This window comes from Lepisma saccharinum, chromosome 25 (assembly GCF_977018435.1).
Source record: "Lepisma saccharinum chromosome 25, izLepSacc3.1, whole genome shotgun sequence".
NCBI lineage: Eukaryota > Metazoa > Arthropoda > Insecta > Zygentoma > Lepismatidae > Lepisma > Lepisma saccharinum.
Window position 1 is genome coordinate 54,651,664 of NC_139253.1, and position 22,440 is coordinate 54,674,103.

General features: G+C 37.3%; 1 protein-coding gene across 3 annotated transcripts in view; it reads right to left on the minus strand.

Moving 5' to 3' along the window:
* Positions 1-9,614, minus strand: part of Nprl3 (GATOR complex protein Nprl3) — a 39,212-nt gene extending 29,598 nt beyond the window's left edge. The window contains exon 1 of one of the 3 annotated variants that reach the window (XM_083111187.1): positions 9,467-9,614. The gene's annotated coding sequence lies outside the window, so the exon portion shown is untranslated. Of the gene's footprint in view, positions 1-482; positions 712-9,466 lie in introns of those variants that run through there. The other 2 variants (XM_083111188.1, XM_083111186.1) reach the window with 2 other exon arrangements.
* Between the last annotated feature and the right edge of the window lie 12,826 nt (positions 9,615-22,440).

Genomic DNA, 22,440 nt, shown 5'->3' on the forward strand with positions numbered 1-22,440 from the left:
CATTCCCACATCACACAAAACACCTTCCCGATGTTCGACAATGCTACAGGAACTTATTACGGTAAGTAGTTAGTTCTGTAAAAATAAATAAATGTGTCCGAAGGATAGTAAACAAGTACCAATATGAGAAAAATGGGCAACGGTTCCGTTTGTTTTATGATTATTTTTTTTTCAAATTCCTCTAGCAGGAAGACTAATTATCGTCGAATTTTGGCAATCATTGTCACACGAAATTTGAAGCTTCCTTAAAGTAATGAGCACTGTTTGGATTTCGAAAAAGTTATTTATGTTGAAAAAAACAATTTAAAAATTAGCGTAACACAGAAATGCTTCAAAATTAAAAAGAAATTTTTCAAATGAAGCATTTCACCGATGACAACTGACATCTCATGAAAAATATTAGTCTTTGATGTTTCTATTAGGTTAATTAATACAAAACTCTTTGTTAGCGATACACCCAAACACATCTGTACGATTCTTACCTAGATTGGCAGTCATCATAGTAATGAAATTACACAATTTACTACAGGTGGAACACAAAGACACATTTTCTGCTTCAATTTAAAATAATAAAAATCACTAATCACATTAAATTACTTGCTTCACGTTATTCAATTCACATCCTAAATTTCCAGCTGCCGAAGTCGTACAATTCGGTCCCTTGTTCAATAAAGAAGTAATGTTTTTCATTACTCTGTTACTGTGTTCCCGTTAAAGGATTGAAAACAAAAGATAGTGAGCATGCGCTGGTTGGTTGTTTTTGTGACGTGATTATGGAGTCTTTTTGGTGACCCCACATAAAAAATAGGTGGCACTTTTCGTAAGGACTCGTAACAACACTGTAAAAAATAAATCAATTGGTGGTTGTGTATGTAAGGGCACAATCTTATTCCTATAGAAGAAATACTTCAACAGCGGCGGCATGCATACAGTACATTTTGTCGGCTGCTAAGCATTCACCACAGCGTTGCCACAATCTAAAACCACAACTTCCCTTTCCCGGCTGCAAAAATTTCCTTTTCATCCGATTTTCCTTTCATCTTATCCACGACCACAACACTTCAACATTAGTTATATTAGGGGTGTGAGGGATCCCTATAAGTCGGCACTGGTATTCCCGTCCCGATCCCGACTTCGGCAAATGATTTCCCGCCTTTTCGGGATCAGGAACAGTCGGAAAATACTAAATTTGTTCAATTCTATTAGTCTATTTCACAAATACATTGTGGATAATTTTGTACCTTTGTACTTAGTAATGGGTATTATATTTTCCCTTTGTCGATTATTTCTGTCAAAAACAGGAAGATCTTTTGATTATTGGGATGTAGTTAGCGAACTATATAAAAACGTGTACTTGTGTCACCAACATTTATGGCATTTGGAAATGTAGACAAGTTGCTAAAGTGAAAATTTACTATGTAAAGAATAACGATTAGTACATTTGGATAGTCAGTTATTGTGATTTCATGTAACATATTTTCTTTATTTACATTTATGCTCTGTGGAAAAGTAAGAGTGCGAGAAATGATATTATCTAAACCAGTGGCGAAGCGTCCTATGAGGCCAGGAGGCCGGGCCTACCCACGCCATTACTCTTTTAAATGTGTATTTACTTATTTCGTCAAAACACATGCAATGCAATGGAAAAGTTTGGAATTTTCATTTATGATAATTACAAAAAGATTCTAACCCTGTCCAGTCAGTATACGAACTTTCCACGGAGTGAGGCACATTTGCTGGGGCCTCTTCTCTTCACATTCCGTCCTACGGTGGTATATGCGGGAAGCCTAATCTTACGAGTACTGTACGTATGCTTATAACGCGCTCCTGAGGCCGGCCTCCCGGTGTTACCCACTAGGACGAACAGCATATCAGCAACACTGCATTTCCGCCAGGGTTGGAAATTTGTGGTGTACCGGCATTTTTTATAAACATTAGCCTGTGTTCGTGCAGAGAGACTTCTATTTCATTGTACATTCTCCATATTTTGTACGAAACTTAGGTTTTCCTTCCTTTCATCGACAAGTGTAAGTGAAATTGAAAATTACGGAGTACTGTAGTTCTGACTTCGTTTTCTGCTCAGAGTGCTGATGGTCTTGTCGATTCACCCAACACCGTAGCGTAAACAGAAAGTCCAAAGAACTTATATTTGTAAAGTAAGTCTTCATACCAAATTACGTAAATTAAAATGATAGTTACGCTTTATATTTACAAAGTAGTTTTACTTTCACTGGGAATAGAATAATTTATTTTTATCGTAAACGGGGATTCCCCTCTCGTTCACCCTCTGGGAAAACTTGCCTCCTGCTCACGACGCTAGAAGGGAGCTTGGCGCTTGGCTCGGAGCGCGAGGTTCGTGGCGGTAGAGCTTTGTTTTTGATTGGTGTCGTGTGCAGCGATCAGATTTATGCAAGAAGTGCTGGACTGAAATGCAAGAACAAGAACAATCGAGTTCTTAATTGAGTGAAGAAGTAATCATCGGTAAGGTAGCACCCACTTTTGGTCTTTCATGTTTCCTTCTTATAACAATCATTTCTAAAATGTTTTCAAGTATATTTTCCTTTGCAAGTAGCAGTGGCAAGTGACAGCAAAATATTTTTAAAAATTCAAAGTTGTTGAAACGTTATTTAATGCGTTAACACTGTCGTTGAATAAATATTACAAGCAGATATTTTTTTTATGCAGCCGACACAAGCGAAGAGGTAGGCAGTTTCGTTTACCCTGAAGGGATAACAAGAGAAGAGGGCGGCCAAATAAAGTACAATGCAAGGGAAGACTTTTTTGGGTTTAGGACAAAGAGGGTTATGGGGTTATTGCGCGGGCCATGTCTGTTTCAGGTCTGGCGGAACATGCCAGTGTTGTCACATTGGATTGGCAGAAAAGAACTAAATAGCGCCTAAAATTGGGATTCTATTCTCTCAAGCAACTACATTTATTATAACCTGTTTATATGTTACATAGTAACCTGTCGTGTTGCCGGGTCCCAAACAAGGATCCTATGTTCTGTTATCACGTAAGGGTGTCTACTAACACAAGGGGTAGAACAAACTAGGATGCGAAGTATAGGGGCTATCCACCGGAAGGAAGTGCCTTCGCACGGACGCCATGCTTGTAGCACAACAACTTCCGGTTCGCAGGCTCACAACATGCCGCTAAAGGGAGCTGAGATTGTGTCATGTATGAAAGGAACGAATGAGTGTGTACAAGGAGGATGTAAATTACGATCAGGGCTAAATAATCTTTCATGGATCTCTCTTCATCCATTTCCTCGAGATCTAGGCGCCAAATTATTGCATTGAAGCTATCAGGCGTGAAAATTGGAAGACCATTAGCAGGAGTAGACTGCGCAGTAATGACAACGGAACGAAAAAAAAATACATTCCGATCCAGACTTCGGAAAAAATGATAGTTTAAAAGTAGTTTATTCCCTGAATTTTTTTTGTACTAAATGTCCGAAATTTATTGAAATTAGCAGTTTTTATTCCAGAAATGCAAAATAAATCATCACCCGACGGTGAGATTGTGTGTATAATATATATATATTTTTTTTTTTAGTATCTGGTAATGTTGAATATTTTCCGCTCCTATAATCTCCCAAATTAGTCGGAAATAACATTATTTTTCCCGTTTTGAACGTCAGGACTTTAAAAATACCCCTTCCTGTTTCCTTCCCAACCAAAAATTTTGCGTCCCGCACCACTTGCACTTCATTAAAAGTAGAAGAGAAATCATTCAAATCTCGATTTTCTCTCTGTTTTAGTGATATGAGCAAAAATATTACTTTTCCTTTCAAAAGATGCTCGGTCATGGCCAGATAGGTTACACGTTAAGTTCTTGAAGTACACACGAACTGTATTAAATTTTTGTGTAACCAGATTTTTTTTGTGTGTGTAACCAGAGGAAATATTTTTTTTTTTTGTGTAGCCAGAAAATTAAGTGCGGGTACTATTATTAATTTTCGTCTTTTGCAATGGAAATCTTTTCAACATTGATAGATAGAGTGCCTCCCCGATGGCGCAGTGGTAGCCTCGTCGCCTTGTAATCAAGGAGTTCCGGGTTCGATTCCCGGTGGAGGCATATTGTGGTTCGGATCCCAATTTAAACTGTAGATCCAGTCCCGATTAGCCTTACTGTGCACAAAGTGGACTTAAAACACCAACTCAATCAATCAAATCAACATTGATGGAGAAGAGGTCCTAGGTTTGAACGCTATGGTGAGGCAATGGTGTGTCATTGTATTTGTCCCATCATTAATTTTTCCAGTTTATTATTCATCTTCATCGTCATGTTTAACACAAATAGCAGAAAATTGACTTAAAATAACAATGAGCGTTTTGTATTTCTGCGTTCAAACGAGAACGAAACCAGGAAGTGTGCATTATCGCATCCCTCTGACTCGTCCTGACTGAAGAAAGAAGAAAAGAAGCTCCTTTTTCCGTTTTTTATATGTGCGTACATCTCGCACTTTTTCACTTAAAACATAAATGTATGCATTTAAGCGCTCTTATGCAAAGGCCTCTACTTTGCCCTGATATATCTTATTCTCCTCGTCGTTAAGTGCTTTTATATCATCCATTTCATCCGGTATACAAAACGAGAAGAAATGCCACAAGTACGCGCTTGAATTACCCAGCCGCCGTGAACCGGAAGTTGTTGTGCTACAGTTCGACAATCGATTGTGCCGTTCGATATGTTTTTGTTTACTCGTGGATAACCCCTATACACACTGAATGAGAGAGGTCACCTTTACTTATGTTTTTTTTCTTGAAAGCCCCGTAGTCGTCATCCTAACACGTTACGAAGCCAGGTGACCTAATTGTGGTCATGTCAATGTTTCCTGGTCATCTTTAATTCATTCTCCATACATTCTCATCGTCACGATTAGCATAGATCAGAACAAATGAGACGAAAATATTCAAAATTTAAATTATGTTTACTTGCACATACAGGTGTCAGAAATTCATTTATCTAGAAAGCCAAGACTGGAATTAACTACAACCATTCCTTTAGTTAGACAACAGATAACAATGGTGTTTTCCTCGGTGCGAGGAAGTCTTGCTACAAAAACTAAGTTGGCAGCAATAGAACATACCAAACTGACAGTCGCTGAAAGTGCGGAATTCTGTCGTCTGCTCACGGCACAAACGTCAGACTAACCCGAAAATTATGGGGTTCTTCTAGCCCTTTTCACCTCAATTGCAAAATAAATAAATAAATTTAGAAAAAAGTGATGAAGAATTGACAACAGGGCTCGAGCACTATTCGTTGGATTTTCGCGATGTCTCATGATTGGTAGTTCTTTCTGGAGGTGTGTGCATAAATCAGGGGTTGAAAAAATACAAACAAATAAAAAAAACAGAAGTGAACAAAAATCTAGATCGATGACATCTGGTGGGTGGGGGAGAACGTCTAAGACACAATTATCGTGCTGATGGCCGGTAACAACACTTTTGAAAACGTCATGCCACTGCCAAGTAAAGAAGCGGTCTGGAGAGACATTGAACCACTCTCCATGACATAGCCCCCCCCTCCCTTTCTTTTTACAGATTTAAGCAACTAATGGAAATTATCGCACTTCTGTGCCTACCCTGCTAGGAACTCTACGCTTCGCCACTGATCTAAACTGTTCTAAATATCACAAGTACAAGGGGAAAATATTGCATGACACGATTTCAGTACATGCCCACTAGTCCAGGCAATTTACACTTTGATCTGTGCAAAATTGCTTCAGATGGTTTTTAAAGAGCTTCTAGCTCAGAAATCATTGCTGAACAACATATCCAAAATCAGACAAAATCGGACCACGGGAAAACCCCCCAAAACGGATTTCAAAATGACGGACTGGTTGTTTTCTTTTAAGGCAAAAATAAAGTAATTTATGCGTTATAGAGAGGGATAACGCTTTTATTTACATTTAATAATATTTAAACTAAAGCTATCTTTCAACATTATACTATTTATTATGTAATTATGATATTAAAAGTTATTCTTAGAAGTTTGAAATCGAGAAAATAACAATTACCTACTTCAAATAAAATTATTTTTAAGGTTCTCTTAATTATGAAGTCAAGGGGTGTAAGGGGTGACCTTTCACGTAGTACACCGAACTGTCAACCTCACTTCTACTTAGTACACCCTAGACAGCTTTTTGCAGACTATCGAGGCTCTGGCGCCTGGCCCTCTGGCCAGTATAATTCTGTTTCTTATCCTGTTTTTTGTCCTTATGTGTGGTGTGCTGAGTGCCCCTTTACAGCCTCATATTTTCACCGAAGTCAAAATATTTTAAGATTTAGTTACACGACATTACGGTTACGTTATTTATTATGGTAAGGGGCTGGACGGCACCTCCCAGATACTTATATACGTGCCTCAGACCAGCTTCCGTGACGTCACAGGATTAGTCAAGTATAGTCCATTTTCAACATCTAACAAAGTGCATTGTAAAAGTATGATATTTAGTTTTCTGAGTGAATAGTCCCCTCTTATTTGTTCTGAACGTTGCTTTCACTTGAAGAACATTTCAAATGTTATATGACATTAGAAAATATGTAAATAACATTGATAAAAGTAAAATCCAATCTTTACCGTTCTGCATAATGTAACTTTATTTTTCAAATTACCAAAGGAAAAAGGTGATATAAAATTTCATCCTACATTTGGAACTTACTGTAAGTTCATAAAGGATTATCATCGTTAGTATATAATTGATATTAAATTGCTGTGGAATAAAAACTTATGGTCCAAGTTATGTATGCAAGATAATGTTGTAAATGTTTATGTACAGAAGGTTGAGGAATGAGTTTGTAAGATTGGAATTTCGTATTAAATATGCTTTCCAACTTTGGAAACTCAATTCCCTTATCGAATTTGAATAAATGTTTAATTTTCTAGAAATCTGGTAATTATTTGGATGCACAAGTTCCCGTGGTTTGGTTGTAGATTACAATTTTTAAAAATAATTTCTCGCATTAAAATCTTACATGTAAGCAAAGAGAGAAAGTGTACAACCACTAATGCAACAAACGTACTAGCTTAACCTATTCGAAATACATACATGATAAGAACACCAATCTTAAATGATCTAACAGTAATTCAAGCCTATGAAAAGGAATTTACGATCACACGGAAAATGAAACTCGAGAATATTAATGGAACATGCAAGCGACTTACTTTAATTGAGAAGTCCAAAGCAAAAAGCAAGAGGACACAATAAACCTCATGTTCTACCAGGAGATTATTGTTAAAATAATATCAGTACATATATTTTGCCGATTCAAAGTCACACTTGGTACGAGGCCTATTGTTTTTATTAATTTAACCACAATGGAAAACCTATTCTAATCTTCCTGTGGGATACTTGAAACAACAAACAAGTTTCTTCTTACCTTCAGAAGAATTTAACCTGAGACTCCAAGAGATACCCTAGATTCCTAGAGCAACACCATTGGAAATGATCCAGAAAATTCAGCAGTCAGTAGGGGAGTTGAACAAAACCTTCAACTTCAAATGCTCCGCCCTCGCACAATGGAAAATTCAAGTCCCGCGCATCTGCATACATATTCGTGACGTGGCGCAACGTACACAAATGACTTGGAAAGTAGCGAATCCACTAATGAACTATAACGATCATTTCATAAAGTGATTGCACGCGATCGCGACGCATTTACATCACACGGCATTCAAGTGTGCGTTTTAAAATGACCCGTACGCAATACAGATCCACAGTAACTAACTTCACTTTTTTGTTCTGACGCCTTTTCCCCATCAAACTGTTATTCTATTCAAGTCTCTACAATGAATTGTTATTGTTATTTTTTAAGTACATATAGCACATATAAGTTAATCGGGACTGGACCTACAGTTTAAAATGGGATCCGAACCTCTGTGCAATGTGCCTCCACCAGGTTTCGAAAGGTCATGTCTCTAGAATAACAGTCCATTTTCATGTTCAGAAAAGTTCAAATGTAGGAAGTCATTCTTGAAAGACTCCTATTATGTTAATACTGTTAATACTCCTGATAGATCATGATGTTTATTGTGCCCTCTTGCTTTTTGCTTGACTTCTTAATTAAAGTAAGTCGCTTGCATGGTGCATTAATATTCTCAACGAGTTTCATTTTCCGTGTGATCGTAAATCCTTTTTCATAGGCTTGCATTGATGTTGGATCATTTAAGATTGGTTGTTCTTAGCATCTAGGTATTGCGAATAGGTTAGGCTAGCACGTTTGTTGTAGTATTTGTAAACTTTCTCTCTTTGCTTGTGTTTAAGATTTCAATGCGAAAAATTATTTTTTTTAAAAAAATGTAATGTAATATTTACCAGATTTCTAGAAAATTGAAACATTAATTCAAATTAGACACGGGTATTGAGTTTCCAAAGTTGGAAAGCTTATTTAATACGATATTCCAATCTTTCAAGCTCATTCCTCAACCTTATGTACGTAAACATTTACAAAATTATCTTGCATACATAACTTGGACCGTAAGTTTTTATTCCACAGCAGTTTAATATCAATTATATACTAACAATCATAATTCTTTACGAACTTACAGTAAGTTCCAAATGTAGGATGAAATTTTATCTATATCGCCTTTTTTCATTGGTAATTTGAAAAATAAAGGTACATTATGCAGAACGGTAAAGATTGGATTTTACTTTTATCAATATTATTTACATATTTTATAATGTCTGGTTCCGGTTCGTGAATAGCGAGGTGGATTTTTGGCGCCCCCTATGTTCCCCCCTCTTCCCCCCAATCTTTCCACCTTCTTCCTATAAATAACATTTTATGGTTTTAATGGCGAAAAATAATATCCCTATTTCTAAAATATTTTAAGTGTCGCTGTTAAAGAACACGTTTATTGTAGGTATCTGTGTGTTTATTAATACCTACATAACGACATATTGCAATATTTTATTACGTTATGGAGCAGCAATTTCAATTTAAATTCTTGTCAAGAATAAATCCAACTCTTTTAAAGCAAATAGGCACGCACTCGGTGGAGACAATTAGTTGTTCGGATCATAGCACAGTGGATCGGATTTCAACCCCTAGGAGCCTTTCTGTGCATAAAGTGGATTGATTTCTAAACAATAATTCAGGGCCTTCTCGATGGCGCAGTGGTAGCGTCGTCGCCTTGCAATCAAGGTGTCCTGGGTTTGATATCCGGTGGAGGCACATAGTGGTTCGGATCCCACTTTAAACTGTAGGTCCAGTCCAAATTAGACTTACTGTGCATGAAATGGACTTAAAACACCAACTCAATCAAAATATCTAAACAATAATTCATTTCAGCATTTGTGTAGCAATTGTTAAGAGATCAATCCACGCATTTTTAACATGTAAATATTCGTGAATGACCGGGAATCTTCAGAATCGAAAGAATGATTCATTCTAAAATAAACTGAAACTATGGCTTAATATGACTGCATAAGGAAACAATGAAATGCTTCACTCTTACTCACATTATATTATGGAAGCAGATGACTTCTGTTCGGTTATGACGTTTCGAGATACCACTGAGAGTTGCTAAAATATATACTAGTGTCCAAAATTAAAGCAAAAAACAGAAATCCTTTCCTCGTGTGATTTTTTTTATAAATTTGCCAAGTTTAACCTGTTGCTATCGTGATTTTTTTGTTGATAAATCCTGGCACATTAAGGTTAGTTTATTTTCCATCTTAAACCAGTTGTCTATGACATCATAAATATTACTATCACCTGATCGTATTATGTGGTCAAATGGACACACGGGAAAGAATTTCCGTTTGTTGCTTTAATTTTGGACATTAGTATATTTAAATATCAATTTTCAGATTGTATTATTATCCACTTGGAACATCAGTGGCCTTACTGGTTGCCGTTATTAAACCACTATTATTATCACTTTATAAATTACACAAAGCTCCTCAAAAAATCAGTTTGTATTTTCTTTTCTAGTGGGTGCGGTTTGATTGCTACTGCAATCTTCTCGTTATGTATAATAATAAATAAACAAATAATCCTTGTGAATTGAAGGAGGTTGCATTAGTAATCGAGGCTGTGTTCTGGAGAGGGATAAGTGCGGGCCGATCTGTGGATGAGCTCTGTGCGATTTACAAAGTGAAACACATCAACTTTTCTACGTGATTAATGATTACACTGTCCAACAATGGTTTTGTTAAAAGTAAAATTTCAACGTTTCTTTATGTTTTGCCACCTGCTGATTCCGAAAATGAAGTCAGAAATTGTCAATCACCCACCATTTTTTGTAACAATAAAAATATTATTCTGCATTATTATTGCAGCATGCAGTCCATAATAAGCTGATTGGTAATATTTTTTTTTATGTCTGTGCTCCAACAATACACTAGTAACTTTAGGCCATTGATGTCTGCATGAATGACAACAATTAAACTTGAAAAATTTGACAATAATTAACTTTTCAACACAATGCTGTGATTTAACTGTTATGTCTACTTCTCATATCAGTAGCAAGTTGTCTGGAGGAAAGAAGCTTTTCATGAGTGTTCTTCAGTTCCAGTGAGTGTTTTGAAGCAAAGACAGAATCATGTCAAGAAGTTGCGTAAACGACATGAACAATTTCTGTTATATCTGTGGTGAGTTGACTTTAAAAGCAAATAGGAGAACATTTACTCCTCGTGTAGGAAGAGCTTATGAGTGTTACTTTGACAATAAGATAGACGTTTTTTGATTGATTGATTGATTTAGTTTATTTTACTTCACGTTTTGTGCCTCTTGGCTAATTTGCGAAGATGGGTATGAGTGATGAAATTGATGAATGGACATTCACAAACAACCAAGCCTGAGCGGGATTTGAATCCGGGACCCTTGGTGTCGTAGCGCGATGTCCTAACATATCGGCCACAGGATCCGGCAATAAGATAGACGAAAACAAGAAATGGGCCCCTGACATCTGTTGTGCGAACTATGTAACGCTGTTGAGTGGTTGGCTGAAAGGATCTCGTCATAATTATGCCTTTTGGAGTTCCTATGATATTGAGGGAACCTAAGGATCATATAACAGACTACTATATTTGCTTGACAAATATATCTGGTATAAATTTGAAATCAAGGCATACAGTAAAATATCCATCACTAGAATCAGCAACTCGACCGGTGCCTCATGGGCCTGGAGTACCTGCTCCACCAGATGACATAATTGTAACGGAAGAAAGTGAAAATGTTTCTAAATTTAGTGAATTTCATAATGATCCTGATTTTGAGGGGAGTGTTTCAACAGCTGTACCTCACTTAATTACTCAAGAGGATCTTAACGATTTAGTTCGAGATCTAGAGTTAAGTAAGGGTAAAGCAGAACTGCTTGCATCGCGATTAAAAGGATGGCATTTGTTGGAGAGTGACACTAGAGTTACTTTTTTCCGGCAACGCCAAAAATACTTTGTAGATATGTATGCTGAAGATAAGGACCTTGTTTTCGGTTGTAACATCGATGGTCTATTAGTGTCACTAGGTGTTGTCCATAAAAGTGAAGAATGGCGTTTGTTTTTAGACTCTCCGAAAACAAGTTTCAAAGGAGTGCTACTGCACAATGGAAATAAATATCCAAGCATTCCCGTAGCATATTCCTGGGGCATGAAGGAACGTTATGAAAACATGAAACTATTATTAACAAATATCCAGTACTGTAAATACTCTTGGCAGATATGTGGAGATTTAAAAGTTATTGCTTTCCTCTTAGGATTGCAACTAGGTTACACCAAATTTTGCTGTTTCCTGTGTAAATGGGACAGCAGAGATAGAAAAAATCATTATGTTAAAAGGAACTGGCCGTAGAGAGAGTCACTCATCTCAGGACAGGAGAATGTTGTTCATCCACCACTTGTAAGTTCAGACAAAATCTTATTGCCTCCTCTCCACATAAAGCTTGGTCTGATGAAGAATTTTGTAAAAGGAATGGACCGTGAGGATAGTGGATATATGTTCCTCAAAAAGAAGTTTCCGCGAATTACTGAGGCGATTTTCCGCGAATTACTGAGGCGAAACTAAAAGAGGGAATATTTGTTGGCCCTCAAATCAGGAGACTAATGAAAGACAATGATTTTAGAAAGAACCTAAATGAGCTGGAATTGGCTGCTTGGCAATCTTTCAAGGAAGTTTGCATAAATTTCCTCGGAAACTACAAGTCAGAAAATTACAGAGAACTTGTCAGTAATTTGATTCAGAACTATTATATCATGCTGTGGGGTGTAATATGTCTCTGAAGATACACTTTTTAGACTCCCACCTCGATTTCTTCCCGCAAAACCTTGGCACAATGGGACATGGAGAACGTTTCCACCAGGAAATTGGTGAAATAGAAAGGCGCAACCCGGGAAAGTGGACTCCAAATATGTTGGCAGATTATTGCTGGACACTAAAAAGAGATGTTCCTCAAGCAAAGTACAGCCGGAAATCAAGTTCGAAGACATTCTAGATATGCCATTGTAAATAATATTGCATAGTATCACTATGAGGCTATATGAGATTTGTATGTACCTGATATTTTGTATGTACCCTGTTACTCAAACTTCATGGGTGATGGAAAAGCAACAGTAATACATAAGCTAAAACAAAACAATCTAAAACGCCTGTTAACACCTCAACACTTCACAAACACGTGCAAACTGGACACCAGCTATCTGATAATGGAACACTGACGTGTCCAGTGGCAAGTCAGCGTACAACTATGAGTCTAAATGCCGGCAGATGCGATCTTACTTCCCGCCGAGCTACCGTGCGTCCATTTCGATCTGCAGCCGAGAGATCGGGAGAAGCGTGGCGGGCGGCGCTGACGGAGATGCCGACATTTGCGGCCTGAAATGCCCGCTTATTTTTATGGACATATGCAGACATTTATATAAATATTGCAAAACGAGCACTAACCTGTGTTATAAGAGTATGGTTTTAATTTTAGTAGCTTAGTGACTGTATGTGCCGATGATTTTGACACGCCCACCTCTTGTGAAACACGGCGTAGAGGTTTGTTTGGAGAACGTTCTAACGCTGCACCAATATCATCGAGTTTTGCTTCGGTTAGAATCCGTCGTTTTTGCTTAGGTGTTTTAAAATTTAACGATACAGTTTCTCGTAATTTAAGGACAAGATGTCTAACCGTATCTCTGTGTGGAGTTGAAACGCATGGGAATTTCTGTACAAATTACCTACACACGTCTCGACACGAGTTTGTTTTCACATACGTGTCATACATAAAAAATCTTTGTTCTAACGTGAATCTTGCGGTTGGCATTCCAATCGTCTCACTGACAAGTCACACATACACACTACAATAACACAACAAGTAACTGCAAGTAACCAAGAATAACACTCTTGCGCACAGTACGAAATTAACACGCTCTTGGTTTACATTGCTCGCCACTATATTTACAACTCTGTCTTCATCTAGTCGCGAAGGAACAAAAAACTCGAGCTCGGATATTTCGGATTGCAAGGAAGCTCACGAAAACCATTCACTTTTATCGGTTTCGTCTGCAGTGTAATCCTGATACAGTGTTACACATTCGAAACCTCCAAACGATTCCCATGGCCACAAAACTCTTTCAAGGATATAAACTTATACAGGACGTTACTGGTCAAAACTATGATTAAAATGCTTTATTATCTGTGGCTCTTAACATCGTTTCTATAGCGTATTTATTTGTGTATATAAGAGCAGAACTTGGATGAATTACAGAAGAAGTTTTGCGTGTTATAACACAGGTTAGTGCTCGTTTTGCAATATTTATATAAATGTCTGCATATGTCCATAAAAATAAGCGGGCATTACAGGCCGCAAATGTCGGCATCTCCGTCAGCACCGCCCGCCACGCTTCTCCCGATCTCTCGGCTGCAGATCGAAATGGACGCACGGTAGTAGCCGTTCCGCAGGCGACTCCACCGATAAAGGCACCGTAGAAGCTACTACACCGGAATGCAAGTCGATAACAAAAGATGGGAAGCCAGGGTATTTGGGGTAAAAGTTAATTTCTTGTAAGACTGTATGGGGAAGACTAGCTAACTACCGTCCACCTCTCTGACATCAATGGCATACACGTTATAGTATTCTCGATTTTTATTTTCACTAAGGCTTCCCCAATATATTACTTGCGGGAAGGGAGGCGGGCACCTACAACTACGCTGTCATTGGATTGAAATTAAGTTTGGTTTGCTAAGGGGCACTTCATCTTCGTGGGTATCCGATATTCTCCCCATCTACCCCCATCAATACAGGACCCACAAGCTAGATAAAGAATAATAGTGGAACAATACGTAATTTAAACATAATGGTGCTTGTAATTTATTGACGACCTAAATTATCATTGTTGATGCACAATAGCTGAAGCCATCTAATTTCACTCAATTATTATTATACTACAACAATGTTCTGTTAAAACCTGTTGTTAGATAAATGTTTTAGTAACTCGGCAACTAACATTGCAAGCCAAAGTTGATATTCTTCATGATACCTTTTCTTCATAATTCCATAGACGAATTGGACGACTATTTCATGTTAAGTCACACTGTTTATTCCTACCAGACTATTTGTATTCAGGTAAGGAATTTAAGTATAAATCCTGCAGCCTGTATAAATCTCTTATTGACTATGTAGAAAACAATTTATTTGAGTCATTGTTAATTCCTGTAGCTAATTATTCCTTTGGTCAATATTTTCTGCATTATATGATATTTAAATTCATTTTGCAATGGTTTGTACGTACATTGAATTTACTTATTTCCATGCAGTGTTCCTGTTCATAAATATGTCGTTCTTAATGGTAGCGAACCAGAAATTTTGACGAAGGATTGATTCTTACTGTAGGAAGTTGTATGTAACACACACACACACACACACACACACACGATGTACCTTCGCGTACCGTCAGAAAGAAAGCACTGTATATAACATATTAATATGGATAGGATTTTAAGGTGTAAAAAAATACCAGAAAATGCTCTATCAGAATGCAATAATGCTCTAAAAACAGCAAGAATGCTCTATAAATTTCCAATATGCTCTTTTACAACAAACTTACGTGTTCATTTCACCAGTCCTGTACTGAAATGCACTGCAAACTACATACGTAGGATGCCAAATTAAAGTGACTGTCGATTGTCTAGAACGAAGACTTCAACACTGAAATGCTCCTTTCCACTTCTACTGACACTAGCGGAGCATACTTGAAGTAAAATGTCACGAGTTTGCAAATCACCTGGTAGTTCTCCAATAAATAAAAAAAAAAAAAAAAAAAATCCGCAGACAAAATATCAGCAAAAGAACATAGCGTACTAAACTCTTCATTTTGGTTCAAAACCAGAATCACTTTCTTGGCTATTTCCTTTCTGACTTTTCCACGAACTTTTAGTAAGTCGTTTGCCACTTTTTTTCTCTAGGTCTTTTTGTTCCAGAAGGAAACATTTTCCAGATTTCCTGGAATTAAAGTAGTTGTTATAAAAATTTCGTACTGGCAAGAAACAATTAGGTTTTTTCAGAAAATAAACAAAAAACACGAAGAAATGTCGCTTCCCTAATGAAAACATGAAAATGTTGAAATAATTGCACAAAAATGCCATGAAAGTCCATGAAAACGCAATATGTTGCAATTCGACAAAATGCAAAAATTGTTTAGCTTCTTTTGTTGTGAAAACCATGAACGTCTAAGGAATGTATTGAGCCCCCCCCCCCAAATGCATCAAAATCATAGTCTTACATATTATCTTATTATTTTGTCATTCTAATTTCTAACAACTTTGGTCCCTAAAAATCCGTACCCTTCGAATGTAATACAGCTCAAATATTACTAGTTAAAATCCCCTTCTCTGATCTCAGTTTAATGCAGTAAGGACAACAAGATGTCTGTAAGACATTTTATCAATCCCGCGGACATTTTGATGGGCCTTTGTAGTCATTCCAGTAATGCGCTGCAATTTCCCAACAGGGGAAGAGCCTTTTTAATTCCCACCAAGCAAACACGTGCAGATTTGGAAGTCCAGATGGGTCCAATTCGACTCAGAAGAAGGAGAATGATTCTCACTTGGTCATCAACGATCGATCTGGACCACTCCCGTGGGGGAACGCAGCTGCATTCCACACGGGACAATTTAATTTGGCTGCTAACCAGGGGCGGAACACCGGGGGCGGCGCTTTGCCTAGGATCGATCTTCATTAGGCACCAACCGGATGAAAGCTCCGAAAATAGAATTGCGCCTCCCCTCGCATAACGAGTGACATCTTGGCGCTCTTATGGGGGAATCCCCCTATTGATTGACACACACAGGTGTTCAATCGGCGGTTCTTCTCCACTTTTACGCATCGCAGAGTCGCTTCCTCGCTTTGTCGGGCTGCGACTCGAGTGTGTAACTGCCTATCCGATAATAGATTCCACTTTCTCGCGTAGGGTGACCATAATTTATTTCGTCCTGAACAATACACCCCACACTTCTTTCTTATCTGGGAATCATTTTGTGCAGTCGAAGACATTGTCTCATTTAGCCTACCTCCGTGGAGGAATGGTTAGCACAGCGCGCTACGACGCCAGAGTTCCCGGGTTCGAATCCCGGTTAGGGCGTGGGTGTTCTTTGTTATCATTTTCATCAAGTAAACAAACATCGTCGTCTCCGAAAGTGGAAGAAAAAGGAAGTAAAATAAACCAAATCATTCAATCAGCATTGTCTCATTTAGATGCTTCTGCGGGTTAACGGATTTAGTGTTCGAATCACGATCTCGCCACCGAAGGTCGTTCATGTTGCGATTAGTTTAAAGAGGCAGAAAAAAAGCGACACAATAAGAATACGAAATACTTTGCCTTATTTATTAGTGTATTTGTGGTGTGATATCTTGGTATTTATCACCATCATGGGCTCACATTTTGTGTTGGTTCAGATCCTCACATAACTACACGTCAATTTGAGATTAACGCCTTTGTGCATAAAGTTGGCTTCTTTGATACTTTTCAGGGTTTTTGACACTTTATCTCTAAACAAATGAAGATGCTTCCTCATTTCATAGTTATTTTGTATGACTTGGACGAAACCTACAAAATAAATACAATTTTTTAAAAAAAACGAGAAGAGCGAGGTTTATAACATCATTTATATACTCAAGAACAGTCAGTTTTCCAGTGTTATTAAATTAGAATATCTCTACATGTTAGACCTTAACAGGCAGTAAATAGATAATTATTATCCGTGGGGTTTACTTTACGAAAATACATTTGCGGAAAGTTATTATTAACTATTTGAAAAGTATTTACAGTTTATTGAATACTGGAAGAAGGACAGTCCTTTTCATGTAATGATAATTGGACACAGCATTTCGTTCCCCATCTCTTCCTCCGTTTGTTTATCTTTCGTCATTGTTTAATTTTTGTTATTTATCGTTGCTTTTCTGTCACTTCTGGCTAATCGCGACGAGGATGATAAGTGATGATATGATGGAATTGATGAAGCGACACACAAAGAACAACCATGCCGAAGCCGGTATGAGACAGTCTTCTGTTCTATTTTTGTACTTTTCCTTATCTTCGCCTTCTTCCGGCATTTGTACATTCTTTTCTCACTCTAAACGTGACTTTTTCTTCTTTCTCTACACGCTTCTCTTTATTTTCTGCCTCTTCGATTCTGCACTTTGTCTTTGGACGTAAGTTAAAAATGGTAATTTTGAAATATTTTTAGTGTATCCCGCACCTCCCCCCAGGAGTGCAACATCTAACTTTGAAAATTGCACCAAATATTTTGCCCCCCCCAGGAAGTTGTAGAAATTGCAGACACAATAGTATGACAAGCCATAAATTATTTTATTGTTTTTTTACTTGCCTTGCCTGATGGTCGATAGTCAATGTCCTCATCACTATTGTCTATAAGGGAACCGAAATCTTCACGAGAAGTGTCAAAATTAAACAATTATTTGATGGAAATGAGAAAAATGTCACTGCATGACGTCATCTTATACAGTGGCATGTTCTCAAAAAAGGAGACGAGAAATCATTTCGGAAACAATATGAAAGTGTGCATGGTACAGCAATCTCTTAGAAATTTATGGAAATATCACTTGAAATAGTTGAATACAGTACTAACTCTTCCCTTGCGCCGAAAAACGATTTTCGCCAAAAGTGTGTTTTATCATGTTTGTTTCACCAAGCACATCATACAGGGTGTCCGAATTGAAACGCCCTAATGGCAATTGTCTAACTCCACATGAATTTTATGTATCAAAATGAATTACACATAAATGAAAATACGTAGTCATAAAGTTTCTGTGAGCAAAGTAGTAATTAGTACATTTAGCACATTTTTAGTACCAGTGGCGGCGATTGTGTTCAAAAACTGGGCGGGGGGCAAGGTTCCAGAACTGAGGGGGGGGGAAGAACAGTTTACTTGCCCTTGGTAGATAAGGTTTAGCATAGTGCTGAAAGTGGCAAAGGTGGCAAAAGGTGGGGGGCAACTGCCCCCCCCCCTAATCACCGACACTGTTTAGTACATTTAGTACATTTCTACATGCGCCCCAAGAGTCGCACGGAGGACGTCCAGCCGATCCTCAATTTCCCACCAGGTTGCCTGTAGCATGTGTGGTGTGACTGTCCCAGTAGCAACTGTAATCATTTCACAAAGCTGTTCCATAGTTGTCACTTTATTTGAATACACTGGATATCCTCCGCTGGATATACTCGTGGAGCGCATGTGGAAGTGTACTAGTTACTCACAGAAACTTTATGACTATGTGTATTCATTGATGTATAACTCATTTGGATATATCAAATACATGCGAAGTTGGAGTTACAGACAGTTGCCATTAGAGCGTTTCAATTCGGACATCCTGTGTGTGTGTGTATGTGTGTGTATACAGCTATATATATATATATATAATATATATATATATATATATATATATATATATATATATATATATATATATATATATATATATATATAATTTTAAAGTTGATTCTAATTTGGAAGAATTAATGAGGAAAGATCCTTTGTTCTTTTCACAGGAAGGATATAGGAACCAGAACTGAGAACTCCACAGGTAAACCAAAGTTTGACATCCAGCTACAGGAATTTCTACATCTTTTGTGTTGCTGTTTCATGATATTTTCTTTGTGTTCTAACAGAGTGGTACGGAAGTTAAATTTGGTAGGGTCAAGTGATACTTAGTTTATGCAACTGTTAGTTGATATTTGGTTAACGTAACCTTAAGTTTCTTTAGATATGGTATTGGTTGAATTGAATATTAGACTAGGCGAGTTTGTGTTAGGTGATATTTGGTAATTTGGTCGTTTTCGAAACACCACTCACATTTTTCTTAATTTTAACAAGATCCACTTTATGCTCATTTTGGTGCAAATTTAAGTTTTTCACACTCTGAAAGCTACTCTACACTTCCAGATAGAAAATTCTCATAAACCCTTTACATCAGTGGCGTGCCCAAGGGGGCTTGACGGGGGTTATAACCCCACCTTTCCTAAAAAAAAATATCCTCAAAGGTAGGAAAATATGACAAAATGAGGGCTGACTACCAAGAAAAAGTAAACACAACTCCTCTCTTTCGAAACTCCTGGGCACGCCACTGCTTTACATATGTTACAAGTCAACTAATGTTCATATTCCAGATTACAAATAACAAAGCGACACTTACAGCAAACAAATATCAATTTTATTAACGTATTTTGAGCATAACATATTAGTTTATATTGTAGTAACAATGTAGTCCATGTTTATTTGGAAACATTCGTGCTTTAGGAAACAATAAATAATATACAGAAATGCTTTGCACAAAAAATATTACATTATTTAACGTTTAAATTTTACATGGGCACCAGCAGGGATGTTTCATAGAACAGGAAGTTAATTTCTCAAGTGATTTCTTAGTTGATGATCGCTATAGTTTGATCAGGGGATTAGTTCTTCGTTACTGGGAGGTCAACAAATGTGGATAAACAGTGCTTTTTTCTGTGAAGAGAGGTTCCGATACTCTCTAAAATTGGTTTGTTCCTATGTTATCGAAAGGGTACTCAAAGCATTGTAGTATGTTTATAAATAATCACCTATAAAAAGGTGCCGGTACGGCTTACCATTGCGTACCGCCAGGCAAAAAGAACTGATGATAAATACATTTGTGTATTTCTTACTATATTTCCAGAATTGTGTCATTTTAGATTTCTCTTACTAAATTTAATGTACATACCGCAATGGATCTGAAATATCTACTCCTATATGAACACAGGCTTCCCCGATGACGTAGTGGTAAAGTCATTGCCTTGTAATCAAGGGTTCCCGGGTTTGATACCCGGTGGAGGCACATTGCACAGTGGTTCGGATTCAACTTTATGGAACATTTACACGAGGCCAATTGTAAAGACATTCCACTCAGCCAATCCAACATTGGCATCGTGTGAATAGAGGCAATCCAGCCATTGTCTCAAGACACTCCACTAAATTAGAATCGTTCCACAGTTTTCGGCTCCAGTAGGCATTGGATTGGCTCAGTGGAATATCTTCACAATTGGCCTCGTGTAAATGGTCCATAAAACTGTAGGTTCAGTCCCGATTAGCCTATCTGTGCATAACGTGGCCTTAAAACAACAACTCAACTCTATATATATCTGCACAACTTCGAAATCTTCAAAGTAATGTGTTCACAAATTTACGAATGTTGTATTATTTGTACGAATTATAGAGTAGTCTATACATACATACACAGACACACTTTTTAATTTTACGTCGCTTATCTGCCTAATTAGGCTAATCGCGACAATGAGAATGAATGGTTGATTATTTCTTTATGGATTTGGTTTATGTTACTTCGCTTTTCTGCCATTTTTGGCTCATCGCGAAGATGTGGATGAGTGATGATATGATGAAATTGATGAACGGACACTCTCAAAGAACACCCATGCCTTGGCAGAGGAGAATGAATGGTGATTAGATAAAATTGAAAAGGGGGTGGGGAGCTTAGTAAGAACACTTGCGCAGGCCGGAACATTTGCTGCCGAGACCATGAGTTGAACACCCACCCATCCTTTTGTTGTGTTTTTGATACTACTATCATTGAAACAGAGTTCTACGAATACTACCAATATTTCATAGTTCTCTTTCAATGGTCATTGAATGCTATGGAATGTCTCTTTCTTCTGTGACGAAAATAATTATTCTCGCAGACAATTACTCGTTAAGTGTTGTGGAAGACATCAATCAGCCTCTGAAGTCAAATGAAGCCATATGTTCCCCCTGAAGGCGCCCATGTAATGCTAACTTTAAAGACTATTTTAATAGCAGCAATAGCAGAGAATTTTACGCTTCTCTCTTTTCATTATAATTTAAGTAGGCTTAAAGCAGAAGAACAAGATACCAATCACTTTCCAACTATAATACAATCTCGTCTGTTCTTTAACTAACACATTGAAACACTCTCTTCAAAATGATTGTTGCAAAAACTATCGTCCATATTCACTATATAACGCTATCCTGATAGTTTCCATGTAGTTTTCCTCACAACTTTCCAACATTGCACAACCAAAACAACAGTTAGCGAATAGTGTAATTTTTATGACAAAAATCGAGTAAACAACAAGTTTTTTCGCGTTCGTTATAAAACACCTCAGTAGCACTTTACGCATATAAACTAGGAAATTGATATAGTGTTATAATTGGGGATACTGTAAAAATGAGAAAAAGAAAAAGAACTATTTTCTCGTAAATTTTTGCTAGATTTTGTAGACTGAATGGTAACTGTAGCTTATAGAGGGCAGAAGACAAGAATCTTTTTCAATACAGATGATGGGTATTATCAAGATTCAATATGAAATTCAATTATGCAATGTTAATTGAATATTATCCATTGCCTAGTGCTTTTTAAACTATACTATTCTAACACTAGGTTTCTAGAGAACACCTCTTCTCTCGTCTTCAAGTGATTAAATTTCTCTTGCCGATGGTGGGGATCGAAACTAAGACAGACCTGTGACTTACTACAAATCCTGTGCTCTAACCCACTAAGCACTGGACAATGAATAATGTCCAATTAACATTGTATGCTAATGTCACTAACATTCATGGAATTATTGAATTCAATGGCATCTAGTTGTGTCTGTAGTACGATAAATAGATATATACAGTCGCGGGCTCATTTGGATACCATTGAATTCCAATATTACAACCACAAGTGTCCGTAACTACTACTCTACTGAATGCATATTGCGATATTGGTAAAAGATGTAGCTCATCTTCATTTCAACATCTTTTAGGATATTGTCCCTTTATTTCATTGCGAGGTCCAATTTTTTTTTAAAAAAATTGCTTAAGTTTCCAAGACTGAGGCTGATTTAAAATTGGATTTGTGGAAAAAAAAAAACTTTATAATTCAGAACTATGATCAAATTAACATAAACTTGAACGGTGCGTGCACTGTCCTGAGGAGTTACCTAGAAAAGATCGAAATTCT